This window comes from Protopterus annectens, chromosome 1.part0 (genome assembly GCF_019279795.1).
Source record: "Protopterus annectens isolate FY-2018-M chromosome 1.part0, PAN1.0, whole genome shotgun sequence".
In the NCBI taxonomy this organism is placed as follows: Eukaryota; Metazoa; Chordata; order Ceratodontiformes; family Protopteridae; genus Protopterus; species Protopterus annectens.
The window spans coordinates 1,508,980,931-1,509,002,472 of record NC_056725.1 but is presented as its reverse complement, the minus strand read 5'-3'; positions in this window follow the sequence as shown (position 1 = coordinate 1,509,002,472).

Below are 21,542 nucleotides of genomic sequence, written 5' to 3'. Positions count from 1 at the left end.
ATTTTTTCGAGTTAGCATATAGAAGTGAAGTTATTATGGGTATCTGAGGAAACTGGATGATTGCAGATAGACTATAAGGTATATACTGATGTTAGCTTTCGGACAGAAGGGAGATGGATGGAAGAAAGGGTTAGGGAAATGCATTAAGAGGAAAAGTGATAGCATAGGATGTAGATGTGAGAGACAGGTGGGGAAGGTAGTGCAAAGAAAGGAGTAGCAGAGGTCTATATTAAGCAGGATGTAGTTGTTAAGAAACTTAACATGGATGAAGTCAAGGGAGTACTGCTTAGCTCTGCCAGAGTAAAGAGGACACAGATGGGATACTGTATGTCAGAAATAAGTTTATGTGTCTTAAGGACAGGCAACACTGAAACAATACTTGCTATTACATTAACTTGCCCTCCTGCTGTCTTATTTCTTATTATTCTATAATTAGTAATTCACTGATTCATATAATGGTCTCATACTTCTTAGCGAGTTCAACAAATACTGCTATGAACAAATCGTCAGAAATGACTCAGCTTTGTCCAAATTAATATTTGCAAGCGGCATCAACTAAAAAAAAAAACAGATCTGTCAAATTAAAGCAAACAGTCAATCAAACATTTATTTACTAATCCATTTAAGCACATAGGGAGGTATATGTTTAAATAACTGCACAATGCTAATCAGAAAGAATGGATGTATTTATAGTTGGTTCTAAAATACAACTCATGGGGGGGGGGCTTTATACATATGTACTAAAATGCTTCATTACGGTCTTTCAGAAACTTTGCAGAGTTCTGCTAACTAATAAAGATAAGCTTCCACCTAACTGGCAAGCTGCTTGTACAGATTCTTTCTAGGGACAACACTAACCTGTACAACATTCTCACATGCAGCCCTCTTCCACCTACTGTATCTCTGAAGAACATCTCCACCCTTATCTCCATTACTAGTAAAGAAACTTTATTTTACTATAATCCTAAACATGTTCTGGCTCAGTGTTACACACTCAGATGCTGAAGGACATCTCCTTTTCTCTGTCTCTGTCTCTGAAGAAAGGCTAGGAGGCTCCCCTGTAGCCAAAAGGAAAACTGCCCTTTTCTTATCCATTGTATATGAAGTGTTCCATCACAGTTTGAATATTCATTGTGGCACTTTCTAATATGAGTGCTGCAATATATTTTCCACCCCATCATACAAAAATTATATGGGTGTTATTTTAATAAAAAGCTTCATAAGCTTTTTATTAAGAACATGCCCACATAATTCTACTATATCCTCACTGATGTCACTTGAGGGATAGTGTGGGGTGCATTCATAGACTTTAATGGATGGGAACCTGCCCATGTGCTCTGGTGCATTGATTAAAGTCTATGGATGCAGTCACATGCGCACCATATGTTGACATCATTGAGGGTAAAGTGCAATGAACATTTTGGTGGAGTCATATAGGGGAAAACAATATCTCATAAAGCTTGCAATTTTAAATTTGGTGCTGAAAAACAGGCACTGCTATAACAAAAATGCAGGGTAGTAATGGAGGTACCACATGCTGGAGTGCATAAGGTAATTAATAAAGTGTGATGGGATACTTTAAGCTGTTACAGTTTTCATGTTATCATCCTTCAGCCATCACACTAAGAGTTAAAATCACCATAGTTCTCTTAGGGATGTCAAACACAGAGCCATGTTCTTACCAGCATCCTCATTTATTCCTTCATATACTGAAGTGTCTTCCCAAAACTTCTGTACTGTGGATCATATTACTACCCAATCTTATTATATCCAAGAAGGATCACTTGAAAACAGAGCACCTCATCTATTTAAATATTTCTGCAACTGTGACTGTTTGACTTTGAAGAATGTGAATCACCAATTTTTTTTCAATGTTGAATTAAACTCTGGAAACACAAAGCCAAAGGGAAAAAAAGTGTTCACCCAGAGCTAGAAAACAACAAGAAAGTGTCATCCAAAAATGTTTCAGGTAACTGGATTCTTTAAGTTCCATTTGTGTTGAGTTATAGTGAACAGCAATGAAGTAATGTCCCCATGTGAACAAAATCACAACTTTATCCACACATGCAAAATGCTTTCTTGGTCACTTATTACCGGAGGTGTATACATGTAAAAGCAAACAGCAGTTGTTATTAATTTTAAAATTATCCCTGGGATTCTGTAAATTCTGTGTAGCCTACATGGAGGTTACATGTGTGTAGTAGTGAGCAGTAGCGCTAATTACATATTCATGCCTTGCACCGCGTTTAAACATAAATAAGTGTGGTTTCTTTGCCGGCCAAGAAACATGTAAAGCAACATGGATAGCAATCCTGCTTACATCAGAGCACAGCTGGTTAGCATGTTTGCATGGAATGCCACAATGATCACAAGGGCTTAAAATGTAAGCTTCCATAGCTCTCAATCTCTTAGTGCAAGAAATCTGGATAAAGCCCAGCATATTGGGGGGGGGGGGGGGGGCAATGATCCAGACATAGAGACAGATTCTACATATTTGCATGTTTAAACTTAGAAATGTGATAGAATAAGCAGGTTTGTGTTAAGATACATTTTCTGAAAGACATGAAGTCTGAAACTCAAATGTATGTAATTATTTAGTGACTTCAGTCCTGCGATCATCCCAGTGATGTGGCAGAAAAACACAAATTTTATAAGGAACAGATCAAAAAATAATGGCAACATTCTGGACATACTGTGAAAATCTGGACAGTTGAGATGTATGAATTATGTATATGGTCCAAACACAGTACAGAACAGTGTATATAGTGCAGAGTATTGTGAAATCCCATTGCTGAAATTCTGTACAGATGTTGCATAGATGAGCTGTAAGGGTACATGGACTGCTATGTAAAATAAACACTCAGGGGAAGTGTATGTATTGAATAGGGACACATAGATGAATTGTAGGTATAAACACAGAGAAAGAGGACAGGTGTAAACCTAATGTACAACAGATGAGGGCATGTTAATGGACGACAGTTGTAGCTGCAATACCGATACATATCAATATGGTACAGTAGGAAGTGCACAGTGAAAATGTGTATTATGTGACAGTCACACAAGGTGACATAACAATAGGAAAGATGTCTGTGTGAGATAAGCATCATTACATGAACAATGCAGAGGACATCTATCAGGGATTGTATATACAATTGGTGTAAGGTGCATTTTGTGAAGGTGATTTGCCTGAATATGAGTGTAATCTCAGCAGAGGTCTCCAGCAAGTGGGACATATGTAAAGGCTCATGGACAACATTAAAATAAGAACGCACAGTCATGGACATTATCACAATAATACCACCAGTAATCCCATGTCTCTGACATATCATATGTGATTTAAAGTGATCAAAAATGGTTCTGCATAACTACACTTGTACAACTATTATGACATGTCTGCACTCTCTGTGGGTAATCAGACACACTGTCCTGACCCTGTACCATCTGCTGAAGGTTTTAGGAGGGACACTGCTCTGCCTGTATGTGACATGATTAGTGCAGGTTAGTTGACTGGTGTGTATGGCATATATAACTTTGAAATCACAAAATCAATAGGCTGTATAACATAAGGAAGAAAATCATGGCAAAAATTAGAAGGTGCAGCATCCAGCAGGACAAAAGCACTCTCATCAAACTAAACAAATATCTCAGAGGAGAAATAAAGTCCACCAAAGCCAAAGTTGAGGTGAATTTGGCCTCCCATGCAAAGGACAAACACAAGGCATTCTTTAGCTAGGTCTACAACCTTAAAGGCAATATACAGTTGTGTGCAGCACTCATTGTAATGGAGCCACCTATACTGAGTCAGAAGATATAGCAAACCTACTGGCCAATAAATTCAGTTCCAACTTTACCCCTCTCTCCCCCTCAGCCTTCCCTCAGGAAGTACCATCAAATATAACTCCCCCTGCTATCACTAGGGAACAGGCCCTTAATGCTGTCGCCAAGTCTAAGAACACTGCATTAATAGCCCAGGACAATATCCAATGATGCATTCTAAATAGCATGAAACATGACCTATCAGGGCCTCTGGAATTGCTATTTAAGTATAACCTCCAAACAGGCTTTGTGCCTTATAAATGGAGAACAGCAACAGTCATCCTTCTGTACAAATGTGGGCCATTTACAGACTCTGGAAACTACAGACCCATAAGTCTCACTAGTCCTATATGTAAAATCATGGAAAGAATTATCATGGAAATGATCAATAGTGATATAGTAAACCTCCAGACACTGGATCCAACCCAGTTTGGTTTAGTCAAGGGCAGATCATGCCTACTCAACCTGGTGGACTTCCTTGAGAAGGTAACCAAAGTAATGGATGAGGGAAATGGTTCACACTGCCTACCTTGACCTGACCAAGGCATTTGACACAATTCTTCAAGTGGGCATTGTTGACAAACTTAAGAGGTTAGGTACAAACTCGCATGTTACCCAGTGGATAGCCAACTGGCTCACAGACAGGACCCAGAAAGTTAAAAATGGGGAGTCCACCTCTCCAAAGATGCCAGTCAAAGGCGGAGTCCTTCAGGGATCAGTCCTTGGACCACTCCTTTTTTGCATTTACTTCTCTGAAGTCAAGGCCAATGTCAGAGGTCTCTGGCTGATTGAATTTGCAGATGATTGCAAATTAGGAGCTGTCATTGAATCCCACACTGATACAAATGTTCTCCAGAAGGGGCAGGCACAGACAAAAACTGGTGTCAGTGCCATGGACTAAACCTAAATGCCAGGAGATGCATAATAGTATCCTTTGGGAAGTCATCCACCCCTAGTAACTATCATATTGACAACACACTCTTAGAGTTGACCCACTAGTCAAGGACTTAGGGACACACATAGATAGTAATCTAGCCTTTGACCATCATGTGTCTACAAAAGTGAGGAAATCATTCTGTGTTTGCAAATTATAAACAAAGGTTTGGCATCTTAGTCCAAGGAAGTCATTGTTCCACTGTATTTGCCATTCATCAGACCTATCACTGAGTACAATGCCCCCTTTGGTATGTACCTAACCAGGCATATCCAACAACTGGAACATCCACAGAGGTTCCTCACTAAAAGAATACAGGGCATAAGTAAAATGTCTTATGCAGACTGCCTCAAGGCCCTATCACTGTATTCTCTCTCCTACAGGCTTTTGAGGGGAGATCTATATCTGACATACAGAGCATTGTCAAACCTCACTCTGATGGACCTCCTGCATATCCACAAAATAAACTGCACCAGAATGACCTATTCTAAAGACTTAAACCTTGCCTGTGATATATATATAGGACCTGCTGGAGACACAGGTATGTATCCCAAAAATTACCCCTTCTCTGGAACAGGCTGCCCATCCATGTAAAGCAGAGTTCCTCCCTAACTCAATTCAAGTACAGTCTGGACAATTGGATGGGGAACAGGAAATTCATTCCTGGTTTGGCACCTGTGTCTCTAATGGACACATGCAACATGTAAATGGTTCATCTCCCAGGCCCTAGCTTGTAAATGTTTTATCTCCCAAGCCCCTGCTTACACTTATCAAGGGTATCAGATCTTGTTAGAGATTCGGGATACATGGCTAGGCTTAAAAAGGCCGTTGTGGTCGTTAGCGTAGTAAACACCTATGAACCTATGAACCTATATGGCACAATTCACACTGTCACAACTGTTACCCATGGGATTAATATTGTCAAACAGCTATGTATGTACTATGTGCATCACTGGAACAGGTAACACACTTGCATCTAGTGTAACAACTTGATGTTGTTTCTGCACCATCAGACAGTAATGCTTATGCCACAAAAAGAATACCTAGGTATGGCCAATAAGATGTGTGACAGCTCACTGTGACAAAGGTGGTACACTTCAGTTACACATCACTGGAAGATGTACAGGGAGGTACATGAAGAAGGGTGCGTTGTACTCAGTTATTGGTGTGATAAAGGCTGTGAACTATGGAGGTATTATAGCCTGTGATATGGATGTCCTTCACATACTCAGTGGTTGTGTTACATACAAGGGAGTAGTCAGCACTGTGGCCACATGCTGTTAGAAATTCCACATATGACTTACCACAGGACACAGGTCACATACCTATTGGTCTGATTATAAGGTGTGATGTCTACATTATACTTGGGCTGTGTGCTTGCTTTCCTGACATAACAACCCCCCCCATCTTTTTGTGTCATTGCAAGTTTTGTCATGGCTGTAGCAGCAATTTTTGGTGTGTGTTGATACTGTCTGTATTATAATAATATCACAGTTGGAGTAAATGCTTGTCCACAATCCGCAGTCCTTCAGACAGCTGTTTGGACACAGGATGTGTATGTATGTCATTTGTGACATCTGTGACTTAAATAATGGACAGGAAAGGGCCTAGCAGACAGATCTGATGTATGGACATGATCGCTAGACCTGAGATATAGTTCACTTCACACATTTCAACATATTGTGATGCCACATATGTTATACAGTGGTCTCCCCACTTGGTGATAGAGGTGCTTATGGCCTCATCTGAAAGTGTCGAGTGAATACCTCAGTGTGGATTTGTGTCAAATGCCTTGGGCTTGTCAAGTTCAAAAGGATGATAGTGCTATCATCATACATGCCCTCGATGACCTCTTTAAGTAATTGAGAACATCTAACAGATGTAACAGACATGATGCAGCATTAACAACATACACAGGTCTGTTGCACATAGCCAGGACATTACTAGAGTCAATTTAGTAAAAGGTCCATGATGACATTTTGGTCTATCTCACAGATGAGGAGAGTCAGGATGTGTCTATACATGCATGCATCAGGTGCTGTCTCTCCCCAACTCACATGGATACATGTTGATGTACACCCTTCTACAGGAACATAGTTTGTGTGGAGGGTGTGTTGAAGTGTGTATTCGACCATGTCAGGAGGGTGTATGTGCTAAGTCACATGAGAGGTGGTCAGAGATGTTGTCACAGCCCATTGATTCTGTGTAATAGGCCTGGATGAAGGTAAGACAGTGCATAATGGCTATCCTGATCTGGTCTAGGGTTTGGATACAGTTGGCTCACTGACAGAAGATATACTGTGAAAGTTAGTGAATCAACCTGTGCCAGTAGAGCTATCACCACTGCCAGACCCCAGGGATCTGTGCTTGGCCCTTTACTGTTCGGAATCTATTTCTTGACAGTACAGGCTAAAGCATATGGCCTTTGGCCTACCACGTTTGCTGATTCTTGAATACTGGGTGCAATCATTGAGTCCACCTCTTATTATAACATACTACAGGAGGGGCTAACACAGACAAATGATTGGTGACAAAGTCACATGGTCTATAAATAAATGCAAAAATGTGTCTTTATTTTGTCCTTCAGCAAAGTGGAATTTCCTGCTAATTACAGCATTAACAACAGTCCTGCTATGCAGAAACCCAGTGATGCAAGCTGTGGGAACACACATACATAGCAATCTGAACTTCGACCACCAATTGTCCACACTGGTATTGAAAGCCTATGTTGTGCACATCATAAGTCATGCCATTGTATTCAGATCTGATGATTATATTACAGCACTGTACTTGAACCTCATCAGAACACTAATACAGTATAATGCTCTCTTTTGTGTGTACCTCACCAGACACATGCAGCAGCTGGAGAGATAACAAGGGTTTCTCACCAATAAAACACATGGCCTACAAACCATGCCATGACATATGTGGATAGACTGAAAGCCATATCAGTGTAATGTGGATCATATAGGATGAGGTAACTTCTGCCTGCACTCCAGTCCAGTCTCTATCCCTGCCCTGGTGGGAATAGTGCGCATCCACAAATCAGATATAGCTGATGACAAGAGCAGTGTCTGGTGAGGAGAGTGTGGTCATAGCAGTGTCCCACATGCTAGTGTAAAAGGCTTATGCATACCAGTCCTGCCTATACTTAGCTTTCTAAGTATTACAAATACTCTCTTTATTATCATACTTACACAGTGGGATGTCTGCAGTCTCAAATTCAGCCAACCAGCAGTTCAGATTATCCATTTTGTGCCTCTTTAAGTTATTAACATGATGCCTACACTGTTTTGCAGTACACAGGATGCCTGTAGCACTGGATACAGCCTGAGCTAAATTACTCCGTGCCTCAGACTTATACTGGGAGCCAGAATAGTCCCCCTGAAGAAGCCTTTGGTTGTGGCACTTTACCAGGAGTCCAGTAAATATCCTGGACCCCTGGACACCCCAGCTCTGTGTCATAAACTGGGCAGCTTCCCCACTAACTCCAGACATGTCTAACACATGACCTAGAGCAATGTAAACTAATGCTTTCCTGCCAATTCCAGTTATAGTGTTTACTGGTAGTGCACAAACCCAAACAATGATGCCAACTGCATTTGCACGGTGTTAAGCAGAGAGCATCAGTGTCAAGCAGGGATGAAATAAATATTTGAAATAGGAAGATTAATCTGACACTTGACCTTAGTTTGAGAGGTGTCTGCCGATGTAGCTTGGAAATAGATATTGAAAATTGGAATGTAACTGTTAGGTGAATTAAGTTTGCAGACATGTACTATGGGTATAAATGCCAAGACCTGACACATTTGTTTTTGGCTTTATACACTGATAACATTGATTTTTAAAGTATGGGATTCATACCTAGGAATAAGGAACAAAACATTTTCTTCCACAGCTTTGATTTTCCATCTTTGCCACAGAAGAAGCGTTGTTCAAATATAGTCAGGAATCATTCATAAATGCAGCTAACAGTTTGAGGTGTTACAGATGCATGTGTGTGACCTGACAAGGTTCTTATATATAGATCCAGTTATGTATGTGTCTTATTTAATTGTGACAGCCATCTAAGTCCAGATAACAGACTCATACTTACAGAAATATAATAGAAGGCATACCTTCAGTCATACATTTGAAAACACCATAAGAGTTTTTTATCCATTATACATATAATTCATATCAGCTCCACTATCTAAAGTGTTATAAGTGAGAGTGAATATAATGGGAAATATAACAACAGTAAAAATGTCTGGAATGCCCTGTATTAGAAACCAGGATCATCAGCCCCACACTTATACCTGTTGCCACAAGAATGTTGAAATAACACTTGTCCATTTTACAGTTCATTGCAATAAACTGCAATGTCACAACAATAAAAAAAGGTTGCACATTCTGTACTAGAACCCAGGACCAGCTGTATTCCATCCCTACACCTATGCCTGCTGCCACATGACTAGTGACATGCCATTTCCATAAATACCTACTCTTTCTTAAGTTCACTGTCTTAATCACCTCACAGTGCTACCTAGCTTATTTGTGTGATGCCCAACAGAATTAATTGAATGCATATGCTTTCAATTATTGGCTGTTTGTGTCCTATCTGCAGGTGTTTGATGACTGCAGATGTTGGGGAACGTTGCTAACTGCCACATAGGAGTTGGGGACAATGGAAAGTAAAAACTGCAACAATGCATAATTTTTGACCTTTGCACTTTTATAGAGGCCTTGTCTATAGGAGTTCTGCAGGTGTTTTGCCTGCTTCCTGTATGGGCCACTAGTCTGGGTTTGCACACTGGTAAGCATCATCCAAATAAGTTAAGCACAACCAAACCTGACACATATTTTCTCTGTTTCCCTTGTTCATGCTAAGCCATGCACTACGCAAACACACGCCACCCCAAAAAACAAACAAAAAAGAAAAACTAGTTGAAATGAAGAAAAGCAATATATGAAATAAACACTACAAAATGTCTGTTAGTACACATGAAAATTTTCTACATAGGTCTGTATTTCAGCTCTCATTCCAATGAACCTTCAGAACACAGTAAGAGTGCTTTATCTCTCTTTGTCACACAAACAGCTTTGCAGCAGAGAACTGAAATCATTCTGCATACAACCAACTGCAATGTCATCCACAGTACTAAGAAACCACATAACAGTTATTTGTACATGTATACATTATGGATGTAGTGCACTGAGTGATGTCATAACCATTTATGACTATTACTTGCAAAAATGCAGCTCTGTCTTACTTCTCAGCGTTTCTTGCTCATTCTTGTCTTATCTGACCAGTAATCCGAGACATGCAGTTTGTAAGGTATTCTCCATCCCTGTCCTTAAAATATGAGGATATTAAATGGCAATAAAATACAGTTTTCAACAAATGAATGGGAGGTTGGATGTTAATGAATATAACCTGTGAATTGTGTGCTGCTTACTTACATTTCCAACTTTGATAAAATTGCTTCTATACACTTTGTAAGTCTAACCTAACATACCCACTGGAGGTAGGCCAATCTGCATTGCTCTTTTGTTTTCCTTCTCCCTACCAGTAATCATTCACAGTTACAATCATTAACAACAAACACTGAGGTGCCTGTACTATGTTTGCATTTGCTACACAGAGCCAAGCATTTGGGATTCAGCAATTCTAACGAGGTCACACCTCATTTGCATCTTCACTGTGCTAACAGTCCTGAATCCATACCATAAAAAGGCAACCATGTAGCTAGGGAACTTTGAATGTGAGGAGAGTTGTTTATGTGGAGAACACAGAAGAGGCTATTACTTTGAGATATATCTGCACAGAAGACTACTGAACTTGAGAAGGTATGCTTGCATTTTTTAGCTATATATTGCAGATGCTGAAATGTCATTTAAGAATAATCTGGTTCTGGTTCATATATATACATATATATATATATATATATATATATATATATATATATATATATATATATATATATATATATATATATAAAGTAGCAAATGCTGCTGTTATCTGTATGCATTACTTAGTAGTGCACTGATGGCATGGGCATGTTTGTCAGGGCATTTCACAGGCATACATGATTGGCAACACCTTAAAATGGAATACTCTGTGTTAAATCTGCACACATGTTTTCAGGGCCAGTTCATTTGATAGCACTTTTAGCATTGCACTGAGGGTTTGTTAGCAAAATGTGTCATTTGCCTGTTCTTTTGGGGGTGGGGGAGCAAAACTGCATTTCTGTTTTGGCACAAACAAGGATATGTTGCTATTGCTACTCTCCCTTGTTTGCATCCACTCTTACTTTGTGTGTGAATTTAATATGTTACAACCGCACAATTCCTGTTGTTCATATTTCAAATATCTGGACTGTTTTATGTTTATCCAGTGGGTAAGACTGAAATGCTACCTCTTCCATTTTATCTGGGAATAAGTATTTTTTTAATTATGTGATACTTGTGTATATTATCCTTCTGTTGTGTTTTAGAACACCTAGGACCATGGCACCCAAATGTATCAATCCCTGAAAACCATTATTCAGTGACTCTGAGAATCAGGTCATTGTGGATACTTTTTAGCAACATGGTGCCTTTCTGCTTGAGAGGGGACATGGAGATATGTCAGGCAGAATGCAAATTTGGCAGCAGATAGTTGCAGATGTGAATGCAATAAATGGCCACAGCAGGACATATGATCAGGTGCACAATAGGGCAACTGACATGATCTCTTCTGTACAGAGGAGAGCAGCTGCAATGGCCTGTGATTGGGTGGGTACCGGGGATCCTGCTACAGAGCCACCACTAACAGTGAATGAAGAGTTCCTGTCCACTGTTAGGGATCCAGACAGCTCCCAGGAAAGTGCAGAACAGCAAGTCCTTCACATTGGTGCTACTATTTCATGGACAGCAAGTATGTCTCAGGATGAGCTTCCAGGTAGGCTTATGTATTTCAGTTGTTAAATACTCTTGTATAGTAAAATATTTACATCAATATGTTAGTTCTGTTTAACAAGAAATTGGTTGGGGTGGATTGTAGATTGCTACAGTTAACACATTCTGATTGCACATGGGGCTCAGGTTGGACTTGTCATGCAAGTTATTGTTGAAAGTATAGTTAATGGGCATATAAAGGGCAAAAAGTTTTAACCCCTGTGTTACTGTTAATTGTGGTGATTTTGTCCTTACCTTTTGCTTAACTTCTTCCAGGACCATCCAGGATAGGGAGCATACTATCATCTGCACATGGTAAGCCAAACATTTTTATGTTAGTACTGATTAGCATTCCAAAGAAATATTTAGTGTGTGATGTTGGTGTCAGGACTGTTGTGTGTCTTGATGTACTGTCTGTAATAATGGAATCACTGTTACACTGTTTGTTTGTTGTACTATCTGTAATAGTGTCATTACTGTTAGTTTGTTAGCATTTATTAGACTATATAATATAGGTATTAATTTTTTTATGTGTTTGTAGCTTATTATCGCAGGCGATCCTGATAGTGGAAGTGTGGGACTTCTACCACCACATGCCAGATGATTAGCAGACTCTGATGGTGATTGTGGCCAAACAGAAGCACAGTTGGGGGTGCAGAGGTTGAGTATGACATTGAGATTGACATACAGCCATCTCCTGTAATTCCATTGGACACAGCTAGTAATCCTATGCCTACACATTCCAGTGATCTCTCAGATATTAGATGGGGGGGAGGGTGAGACAATCAATCAGGGAAGTGTAGTTACTATGCCTTCACTACCTGTTGACTCTGGCCATAGCCAAAGTGTGAACGAGGTGTCAAGCAGGAGGGTTGTTACAGATGCTTGGAGGAGGCCTGCTGTCCATCATCCACCTTATCCAGCTGTCTCTTCCATGCCACGCAAGGTATGTTTAAGGCATCATGGAGGCACAGGCACATTCCTATCGGTCCTCCACAGAAATTAAAAAATGAACAATCACTTGACCAGTAACCACGTCTCCTCAAGACAATCAGGACAGCAGATTCAAGAAAAAAATAGCCTTTAATGTTCACCATCACAGTACATTTCTGCTATTATTGTGTTGGTGAACATTAAAGGCTATTTTTTCCTTGGATCTGCTGTCCTGATTGTCCTCCACAGAAGTGCTTAGGGTTGTAGATGTGGCACAGGCTGACATGCATGACTGCCTCCACCATGTTGCCGATTCAATGGATTATATGAATGACACACTGGAATGGGCTGTGTCTGTGATGGAACATCTGCCGGGAGGGGGACGGCTTCCTTGTGGTAGTAGGTCAGCCACATCATCTACTGTTAGCCAACATGGCTGTGCCTGATCACGGTTCCATAGTGGCAGTACTTTCACTGCTCTGTCAGTGGTTGAGCTGTCCACACCCAGACATGGCAGGCCATGGGATTGTGGTCCTGTGCATCCTCATGAGGGAAGCTCATCCAGCATACATCAGTCATGTTCAGGTAGCAGCAGTGCATCTGACCATGGGGGTGGACATGCCAGTGCAACTCGTGGTAGAGCCAGTTCTACTGGCTGGGTATGACAATGATATACCGCCACCTCTACCATGCATAGCTCACACCTGTCCATCATCTCAAGACATACAGCTAGCACAGAGCTTGGCTGTGTTCATGCAGACACTCACACACCAGTTACATAGTTCAGCCATGAAGCTTAAAACTCATTTTGTCTCACTGGTCTTTTGTTACTTTATCTGAATGTCTGGCTGCTTGTCTTTCTTACTCACACACTCTCACCAACCGTTTGTGTCAGCCTAGGCTTCCTGCACCCCCCACAACACCCTGTGCAAGTGATGATAACTGTGCCATATCTCTGTTTTCTATATTTTGGATTCAGGGATACATAAGCATTGTGTCTGATGTTCAGTGTGCATAACTGACTTAGTGCTTAGTATATCTGCATTTGTGATGTTGAATTGGTATTTGTACTTTTGGTCTTAGAAAGTTAGACAGTTGATAGCATCAAACTTTTTTTGCATCAGTACTGTTAATAATCTTGTGAGGGTTGTGAAGTCTGAAACTGAAATGTGTCTCATTACTTTCTAACTTTTCTCTTTAATGATTTTCCAGTACAAACATATGGTGATAAACGGAAGACATTCGGTGACCATTAGTACTTTTGACAGGTATGACTGTATAAATCTTTGATGCCTGCAGCCTACTACTTGATAATGGGCACATATAAGTCACATAAGTCTGTGCTGTCATATGTTAAGTTCATTTCTGTACAAATCACCCACCTTCTATTTGCTTACACTACCAAGTAACAACATGCAAGGATATATCAGTCATTCATATTAATACACAATCCACTCCAGGTTCAACGCTTACCTTGTAAATCCATTAGTTGCAACAGTTTTGGTTCAGGGGTGACTCAGTCTGATGCTAGCAGTACGCAGCCATTACATGAGTAAATAAAAGTTGTCAGCATTGCCTGGCATCAATGTTACTATATGTATGTGTGTAGGAGGACGGTTTTAGAGCCTTAGGTGGCGAGAGAGTGTGCTATGCATTGTCTCTTAGCCAATGTGAGGGCATATTGAGCATGCCTATATCTGCCTACACCCACAGCAACTGCTGGTTCCCCTCTGACTCCTTACATCCATGTGGCTGTGGTGACCTTACCATTGGTGGTGAAATGTGTACCCCTTCCCCTTGTTGATCCTGCTGAAGCAGTTTTCTCAGGATGATGTTGTGTAGCATGGCACATACACTGAATATTTCAGTACATGCATGTGGATTGTACTGCAGGGCTCCACCAGATGTATCTAGTCACTGGAACTGTGACTTTAGCATCCCACACCCATGCACTATGATATTTCTGGTGTGAGCGTGTGCCTCATTATGGCATTCTTCAGAGTCTGTGTGTGCATTTCTGATGGACATCATCAACTACAGTTTCAGTGCATAACCTGCATCCCCCAGTAAATAACCTGAGATATCCCCCCTAGTGAACATCTGATACATTTGGGAGGTATATCAGATATGAGAGTTGTGGTAACTACCTGGGTTGTCAGCGCACACATTCAAGACAATTCCCTTGGCGTTACACATGACTTGGCAGTTAATAGAGTGGAAACCATTTCTATTTATGTATAGCCTGCCCTGTTCCCTGGGTGGTGCCTTAATTTCTATATGTGTGCAATCTATGGCACCCAGTACTTCAGGGTAGTGTACTACAGGGTTGAACTCCAACATATTTATGGCCCTGTCCTCAGGAGTACAGGGAAAATATATGTGGCCACTGGCATGTTGGAGCATAGCAGTCAAGAATTGACAGAGGATCCTGGATGCTGATGCATATGACACCCCCAGCATGTCCTCTGTTGGTCTCTGAAAGGTATCTGTAGCTAAAATTCTAAGTGCTACACATACCCTTGTCACTACTGGGATGGTTTGCCCTGACTCTGAGTTGAGGATGACAGAGGTTGCAGAGTTTCTGTAGTGTGTCCTTATCCACACTGTAGTGCTCTAAAATTTCCAAATCATGCAGATTGTGATAAGTTAAATGGGGTCTGAAAACTCTTCTCCTTCTTGGCCTTGGTCTATTAGCAGCAGCAGCAGCAGCAGCAGCATAGACTTCAGCCTGTTGCATATACAGATGAATTAAAGCACCAGCAGCCCCTAACTTTGTTTCTGTGTAGACTTCTTTCCCTGGCTGTATTCCAGTAGGTTTGGAAATCACAGGGGAAACCAGCACTGAGTCTACAAAGTTGCTTTATAACGTGTTAAATAGCTCCTCCATCTTGGATTGGTTGATTAGCATATAGTTCAGTGGCTTATGCTGTAATTTGCAGGCTACAATGTTTACCTTGTTTGTCTGACTCTGCATGGCTCTACACACCATGTAGAGACACTTAATGAATCCAAAACAGTCTGCTATCTTGTGCGCATCACACGAACACACACACACACACACACACACACACACACACACACACACACACACACACACACACACACACACACACACACACACACACACACACATGGTATAAAAGGACCATGTAGGCTTTATTGAATCTGACTGAATGTGTTGAGTAATCTTTCTCAGGCCAAATTAATATAACCAAAAAAATTCAGGATTGAATGAATATTACCTCCACATGTGCAGGTAATTTTCTTTCAGACAGGAAGAACAAATAACATGCATATTTTATTTAGACGCAACTGTGAATATTTGTTTCAAAAGTCTGCATCTGTTTGTTCATGCACAATAGATTTAGACCTCTGCCATGGATTCAAAGGACAATCATAAGGCCTTTTTCAGCTATGTTAGGAACCTGGGTGGAAACTCACAGATATGCTCAGAATTAGTCCAAAATGATACAAAAATCACTGAACCCACAGACATTGCCAACATACTGGCAGACAGGTTCAGTGCAAACTTCACCCTCTCCCCTAAAGGAGAGATAACTATCCCAGCCGAGTGTAGCCTCCCGGACATCTCAAATGCGCAGGTGAAAGCTGCTCTCTCTAAAGCTAAAAACACAGCATCAATGGGACCGGATGGTGTCCCCGGCTGTGTGCTACGAGCTAAATGAGGAATTAAACCCGCACATAAGGCAGCTGTTTAATCTCAGCCTTACCACAGGATACGTGCCCAAGGAGTGGCGTGACGGCAACTGTGGTCCCACTCCACAAAGGTGGCGCCTCACGGACCCTGGTAATTACCGCCCATAAGCTTAACAAGTCTAGTCTGCAAAGCTATGGAGAGGATCATAATGGAGCTCATAAACAAAGATATAGGGGACTTGCAGACATTGGACCCGACCCAGTTTGGCTTTGTCAAGGGAAGATCATGCCTTTTGAACTTGGTCGACTTCTTGAAATAGTCACCAAGGCCATTGATGAGGGAAAGGCAGTCCATACAGCCTACCTTGACCTTGCAAGGCTTTCACACAATACCCCACTCAGGTATTGTAGAAAAACTTACCAGCTTAAATGTAAACCCATATGTCACAAGATGGGTTGCAAACTGGCTTAAGGACAGAACCCACAGGGTTAGAGTTGCTGGCGCTGTGTCAGACTCCAAGCCGGTCACAAGTGGTGTCCCACAGGGCTCGGTCCTTGGCCCCTATTGTTTGGCATCTACTTCTCAGAAGTACAGGCCAACATGGGAGGACTTTGGCTGACAAAGTTTGCAGATGACTGCAAACTGGGCGCCATAGTGGAAAGTGCATCGGACACTGATATCCTTCAGAAGGGACTCACGGAAACAGATAGCTGGTGCCAGAGCCATGGCCTGAAGTTAAACGCCAAAAATGTATAGTCATACCCTTCGGGAAAAACAAGGTAACCCCAAGCTACCATATAGGTGTCAATCCACTAAGCACAGAAGAGGTTATCAGGGACCTGGGGACCCAGGTTGACAGTGGCCTTTCTTTTGACACTCACATTGCTAAAGTGGTTAGAAAGACCTTCTACATTGCCCACCTGATCATGAAGGGATTCACATCCAGATCTAGTGAGGTCATTGTTCCCCTGTACTCTTCACTTATCAGACCAATGATCGAGTACAATGCCCCATTCGGGATGTATCTCACCCGACATCTGCAGCAATTGGAGAGACCCCAAAAGTTCCTCACCAAAAGGATAAAGGGACTCCAAAATCTGTCATATGCTGCCAGATTGAAGAAACTCCAGCTCTATTCAGTCGCATACCGTCTGCTCAGAGGTGACATGTGCCTGACATACAAGGCCATGTCCAACCCGGAATTAATGGACATGCTCCACCTCAAAAATCCAAATCCACCAAAACCACTAGAGCAAGCGACTTAAACCTTAGCACGGATATAAATAGGACGTGCTGGAGGGATAGATTTATCACTCAGAGACTCCCTATGCTGTGGAATAAAATCCCGGTCCATGTGAGGCAGAGCACCTCGCTGACTCTGTTCAAGAGAAATCTAGACCTGTGGATGGGAGATCGTAGGTTTACCCCGGGAATCATCTCTGGGTCACTGCTGGACAGAGGCACAACAAACTAATGGGCACAGTATTTTTTCATATCACAATAATTTGGGCTAGGCTTATAAATGCCTTAGGGCAGATAGCCTAGTATAAACCTATGAACCTATGAACCTAATAGTCACAGATTGTTGCCACCTTCATGTTCCGTGCATCTGTAAACAAATGTATTTATCCAAAAATAAACAAATGCTGTCATTAACATTTAATCACCATTGTTTGCTTTAAAAATGTTTATAGGATTAATTAATGACTGTTATGTTTAGCTTATTATCATATCACTCAAGTTTATATACCATCTCATATTATCTACCTAAATAGATACTGAGAAACTTCTAGGGCAGAATGAGAACGTTCCAGACTCCACCACTGAATAATCATACCATCCTTCAATGTCATTCATTTCTTTAGTTCTAAGAGCTAGATGCTTCAAGTTTAGGTCAAAGGGGTAGATAAACATTGATTATTGTTAAGCATTACCCTTCCATTATCTATGTATAGATTACAAATCTGCCTTCATTATAAAATCTCTTATCTCCTCTAGTAATATGTAGTTGTTTCTTGAACAGAATGATCATCCGTCTGTGCTTATCACCAGGATACAATGAGAATGGGCTCTTATCATTTCCTGCTTTCAGACTGTTGTCATTTTCTTACTCCTGCAAATGTATTTCTTGGAAATATATTATACTAGGAGTAGTTTTTCTTAGAAAAGTGATTACCCTAGAGTCTTTTAATTGGACATGAAATCTGATGAACATTCTATAATAACAGTTTAAGCTCATACTCTTTAAGTATTGAGCCTCTTTTTTTTTTTTTTGCTCTTCTATAGATCTCAGTTGGCTTGGGGTCCTCCATTAGTAGACTTTACACATAAGTCAAAGTATTTACTAATATGGGGTTGTATTCCATAAAGTTCATGGAAATCATTGCATTACACCAATATCAGAGCAAAACCTGCGAATAGCATTGTAAAATGCAGTGGCGGCTGGTGACTTCAAATCGGGTCTGTATATTAGAAGTTCGACTGTCATATGGTCGACACAATATGATCAAACTTTTAAAAGTTCAAACATCTAATAAAAAAAATAATCTACACAAATAACCTACTTGAACATTTTAAGCAGGAAGGCAAGCTGCACTGCACCCCCACTGTGGGCGGTGGTGCCCCCCCACACCCCCCTCTCTTTAAATATACCACTTCCGCGATCGCACTACAGTGCAGAAAAGGGAAAGCTTCCCATTCTGCACTGTATGGAGATCTCTGTTAAAATGTTTGAACTTTAAAAAATGTGATCATATGGTGTCGACCATGTGACACTTGAACTTTTGAAAGTTTGATTATCTAATACAGACCTTCAAATCAAAGGGGTGCTGCAGGAGACAGTTGAATGGGTGGTGCCAACAGGAAGGGGTGTGATCAACTAGAAAGGGGCAGAGCTATGCTCAAAACAACAAAAACTGGGACTTCAATTAAATACGCTGCCCTGGGTGCCAAACCGTCATTATGAGAGTCCAATCAAGGCAAAATGAAGTGGAGAAGACAAATAAAACATTTCAATGCATTGGCTACATAACAGCTTACTTAATATCTAGCTGGAAACAAAAAGGTTGTGAGGCATGAAAAGATCAATTACTTTTTAAATACATTACTGGAATGCCAGTCAAAATCAACTATATAAAAACAAGCAGCACTCAACTCAACCCACTTATCCTTGCACTGCAGTTCTGATTATAATTTCTATTCAGCTTTATAAAAGTACCAAGTAACATGCTGAAAGTAGCAATCTCTGTGATACTTCCACTTGTAAAAATGTTTCTTATTCAAAAAAAACCTGCTGCGTGACAACAACTATCTACTTGTTTCATGGGGAAATGGTGATTAAAGTAAAAAATGAACAGCAAACAAGAAACAAGCTCAAGATAAATTGCTTAAAGGATTACTGCACAGGTTATGGACCACACACGATAGACTGGCATTCTGTTTAGTTTACAGGTAAAGCCTGCAAAGATGACTGCAAGTCTCCAACAAATGTAACAAGATTCTGAAAATACTGTAATCCTGTCCTTTATTACAAATACTGTCATATGCATTTCAATATCTAAGGCTTATACATTATCTAGTTATGTAAATATTCTCTGCATGGCAACAACAAAAAGGATTTCAATGTCGGCAATTCTTTAATAGTGTGCTTATTAAAGCTTACTTGCATCTTACAATCTCAGACAAACTTACCTGATGGTCATTAAAGCATTGCTACTTAAACACATAGCATCAGACACTGCAACAACATGCATTTTTTGAATATTAAAAAGCATAAATCTACAGTATAAAAATATGACAGAAAACCAGAACATTCTGCAAAATGAAGGACAGATGAAAAGCCACTGCAGTACTTGTGTCTACCTTGGATGGGGGGATACTCTGCACACTTACACAGTATAACTGCTCCTTGCCTTGCTTGGACACATCCAGAGTCACTACATGGGGAGTGGGGTACAACAAGTATGTCACAATTTGAAATGTCTCTGGCTGACTGCGATGGCCCTGACACATTTGTCATACCTCTCAACCTCAGAGCAAGAAATCTGGACAAAGCCATAAATAGAAGTGGGACAAAGGCCCCAAAATAAGGACAATTTTAAATACTGCTCTTATAAACTTAGAAAGATAATAGAATAGTAGGTCTTGCATCAGTATGAATTTTCTGAAGGGTATGAAATCTGAAACTCAAATGTCTGTTATTGTTTTCTAACTTTAATCTTTAATGATTTCCCACTAATTTGCCAGAAAACCATAATTTTATGAAAAATGGACCAAAAATGTGATGACAAAATATAAAATAGCCACAGAATACAACTGGGAACCTGTCAAAAAAGGGACACGTTTTTAATATTAGGACTGTTAAGTTGAGCAGCTGACAAAATAAGAGAATCTACATGCATTTCTGAAATAAAAGTAATCTATAACTCTGATCATTACAATTATTTATCAATTGTAAACCCTCCACATTTTCATCCAAAATTGCTATTTCACGGAGGGATTATTAGGGGGAGAGCAACATTTTGAGCCAAAGTCAGGGACAGTTGAGAGGTATGGATATACCTCATTCAAGCAACATCTTAAAACACACTGGTTATGCCCTTGCTGTTACCCTGACTAATTGTCTGCATTCTCTTTTGCCATTTTCTCTATCCTGCCTCCCCTCACCTTTTTAACACTACTTACCCCTGAGTAGCGGTAACTGTTATAAATTAGTGTTGCAAACAGGAGATGAAATAACTGTGAACATATTGTAAACAACCTCACATATTTAATGTAAGAGTATCTTATTCCTTTCAAAGTTTTTTTATTTCTTAATTAGCATACTTCTCTTTAGCTAAGGCTCTCTAATTATTTTTAACTAATTTTTTCTTTATATTTGTGTAAATAATTCTTTTTGAATATGGTGTTTGCTTAAATAGTATGACTTTGTAACCACTGTTCTCTCATTTATTTTTGTCTTACATTTTTTATTTTTTTTCTCTTATAATTGTGCATTATAAACTTTTAAATGTTACTGTGGAGCTTTTCTCCCCGGGCCTCTGCTGAAAATGGAAATATATCCAGTTGGACTAGCCCAGTTAACAAATGTAAAATAAATAAATAAAATAAAATAAAATTCTATAAAGTGATTTATTTGCGGGTACCTCTCAACCTCTTAATGCAGGAAATCTGGGCAAGGCCAACTATATTGGGGGAACATACAGACAGTACTAAAAACTGCTCTTGCATAAACTTAGACAGTTGACAGAATAACAGGTCTTCTTTTAAAATGCTTTTTTCTGA